Below are 3,885 nucleotides of genomic sequence, written 5' to 3'. Positions count from 1 at the left end.
CATTTGTTTACAACCGTTTGTGACTCCAGACCGGACGTGGGACCAGACCATCTAATGTACACAGTCACACACTGACACACACCGACACACACCGACACACACCAACACACACAGTCACACACAGACACACACACAGACTTTGAGGCACATTGCCAGTCTGTGAGGGCTTTCAAATCGGCATGTCTTAGGGCTCTGGCAGACATTTTTAGATTTTCTGCACCCTTTCTGTGTGTGCCTGAGGGAATTACCCACAGTTCATAGCATTGTGACATTACCAAGGAAAGCCCTGAAGTGTCAAAACTATTGTATGCAGATTGAAATTAATTCTTATGGTTTTAAATTTAATTTAACTTGTATTGCTTTCAATATGTGAATATTATTTTAATTTAGAGTTCCAAATTCGGTTTGGAATTCAGTTTTCAAATTCAGTTTCAACTAAGATTGAATTTCAGTCTGTGTTTCTACTGTTTCAAATTTCACATATAATATTCAGTTTGAGAATTTCACATTCAAAACTATTTAATTCAGATTCAGTACTGGCACTAAAATACCTCCATACATACAGCTGCAGATTCACTGCTGCCTACCACAGTCACCAAATGAAGCTCAGTTGTCATCACACAGAACCTAAACGAGTGGTTGTATCCACTATTTTTTCAACAAACATCTTGTTTGTGTACATTGTGTTTGGTTTTTTTTTAAAATTGCGTAATTTAATATATCATTGAATTTTTGAGTTCTCACATCCACTATCAGGCTGATACTCCATTGTGATATGTAGCCAAGGTAAACAAAACATAACAGGGCACAACATCAATACATAAACATACAAACAAGATAACAAACAACATTTACATACCCCTTACATACCCTCCAAACCCACAACATTCCATCCATGAATACATTCACATTAACATTATTGCACAGGTAATTTATTGTCATTATGACAATCAGTGTGCCTAGCTGAGATATCTGTGCCCTGCCATTATTCCCAAAATACACACTATGATATCACCAGCTTCTGTATGTCACTGAAGCACAGTATTTTACCCCAAAGCATGATCTTTTCCTCAACCTAGAAAAGTCATTTTGATGCCTAAACCCAACCAAAGTACGACGTACCATGAACAACTCTGCAGTGTGTGTCATTTCTGAGCAGTCGGCCTTTGTTTTCAGAGTAATGGTTGTTGGTCCAATGGGACATTTTCAGACTATTCAACAATAACATCTGTTAAAAATCCATTCAAACTGATTCATTTGATGGTGTTCATGAAGGGATACTGGAGGTGAAAACACTGGCCAACACTCTTTTTCATTAAATAATACAGATGTGTAAGTGTGTGTCTGAATTAATGGGTAATACTAGCCCAATCAGACTCTTGTTGGTATATATTTTGTTTTTTAAGATATTTTGGGGGGCATTTTGATAGGACAGTTGAAGATGGACAGGACAGGGGGTAAAGCAAGAGAGGGGTGGATGACATGCAGCAAAGGGCAGAACGCCAGAGCCTAACCCGGGTTGCTGTGGCAAGGACTCAACCTACAGACTAGCCACTGTGCGCCCTGTTGGTAACTAAGGTCTATAGATCCTTGCGTTTGTGTCTACTGTAATTACAATCAATTTTTGTTTTTGTTTTTGTTTTGCTTTTACAACATTTTTTTAGACAGAATTCAATGAAATCCAGAAAAACTCAGTCATTCCAGAATGATAACAGAACATGTAGAAATAGTTGCTGATTAGATTTGAATCTTCTCATAGACAAAGAGGATGTAAGCCAACCTCTCTTGAGAGTCTTGAGTATCCACACATTCCTCTTATAACAAAAAAAAAAAAAAACCTGCCCTGTGACCCTTACATTTTTAACACCGCAGCATGGAGCAGCATTTTAAACAGCTCTGGCTAATTACAGAGTTTGGCCAGCAGATGGCAACGTGACATCACTGACCACAGTTGGTTTCATTCACATTCAGGTAGCAAACTAAACATGTCAACATTACAGGGCCTCTTTCCTACAACAGGGTTTATATGCACCGGTGGAATGGAGCATTTACTCAGGTACAGCTTTATTCTGCTACTCCACTACATCTCTGAGGAAAATATCATCCATTATCTAGAAGCACTTTTACTTTGCAGGGGGGCTACAGCCAATCCCAGCTGACATTGGGTGAGGGGGGGGGGTTCACCGGGTACAGGTCGCTAGTTCATTGAGACAAAAAACCATTCACTCTCACATTCACTCCTACAGGCAATTTAGAGTCACCAATTAACCAGTTACACTTCATAATAAGGGTATAAATCATACACATACAGTAAGTAATGCTTAACTAGCAGTTCAAGGTTCAAGGTTACTTTGTTTGTTCCCATAGGTAGATTTGGTTCTTGTCGAAAATATAAAAACATCAAACATGATATAAACATAATAATAAAAAAAAGGATAAAGATAAAAGTAAAAGTGCTTCAATATCTTAAAAATCAGGACTTACAAAGAGAAAATAAAAATTAATAACCACTAGAATAAATAAGGTAATAATGCAGTTAAAAGTATTAGGAAGTAAGTCATTACTAGTAATTATATTACAGTAATTATATTACTTTCCCCAGTAAATAATAATGTAACTAATTCCTAATAAATGTCAGTAATAATATTACAGTTACCCACCAAAAGTAATTAGTTACATTACTTTTGTTGTCACTCCCTATTTATTTCAATCCAACAATCCAATCCCATCCTTTATTCATTTTTGCATTGCATTGCATTTTCACCCTTGATAACAGATGATCAGCGAGGGTGTGACCAGTTAGATGCATTCCTCTGACATCATGTTTTTATTTCAGGACCATGCATTTTCTCAGCCTCTCTAAATAAAGAACCAGTGTGTAGGATTTAGAGGCATCTAGCGGTGAAGCTTCAGACTGCGACTAACTGAACGCTGGCGTCTGTGTTTTATGACCTGGGAATGAGAACGGGCTGAGAATTGTGTGAGAGAAACTACGTTGGCCACAGAACTCATGAAAAATGAAAAAGGCCCTATCTAAGCCCAGTGTTTGGTTTGTCCGTTCTGGGCTACTGTCAGGATATAGTGAACATTTAAGCAAATATGACAAATAATAGTTAATAATTATAAAAGTTACCTACTGCAGCTTTAAACTGCACTACACTTCATGCAACTGGCCTCAAGTCTGAAAACTGAGGAAATGTTTCTGTGTGGCTCTTACTCTTCATTGTAAGAACAAGTACATAATTCCTAGAATTTGACACACTGTTGACCTACTTTGAGTCACTTTATACAGAAACCTTAAGAGCAGACTTCTGAGAGTGCTGTTCTGTCTCATGCAGTCTGCAAGGATAATATTACTTTTCAACAAAACAAGAAAAAGACATGCCACTTCACCTTGTTGCCTGTAAAGATTTGCAGTGTAGGTGTCTTTAATGATGGACTTGCAACAACTTGACACAGTGACAGTCAACCAACATCCACCACCATGGACCACAGAAGCATGGGGGCCATGGGGGACCATGGGAGGCCCAGGTAACTTTTGGAGTCGGATGTAATATTTTCATTATAGCCTGAATTGTATCTGGTTTTTTTTCCACAGAACTTGTTATTATTGTATACATCAGTAATATAGCCCTATGTCTGTTTCAGTGTGCCACCACCCCCTCTTCATGCCTTGAAATTATACTCCCCCCCTCAATCAGATGCATTCTGTGATCCATGTCTCCACACAGTGTTTATGTCTTCAAGCACATTGTAGTGTGTTGTCAACCCTTTCATGACATATGTTCTGTTATTTGTCATGAGTTTTAGTGAGAAGAGCAAATGTACTCAAAAAGTCTCCATGTTCCACTCTTTCCATTTTTATCTTTACAAAGAACCCCATTC

Source organism: Dicentrarchus labrax, unplaced genomic scaffold, assembly GCF_905237075.1.
Source record: "Dicentrarchus labrax unplaced genomic scaffold, dlabrax2021, whole genome shotgun sequence".
Taxonomy (NCBI): domain Eukaryota; kingdom Metazoa; phylum Chordata; class Actinopteri; family Moronidae; genus Dicentrarchus; species Dicentrarchus labrax.
The sequence above is the reverse complement of the archived record's forward strand: the minus strand, read 5'-3'. Positions refer to the sequence as shown.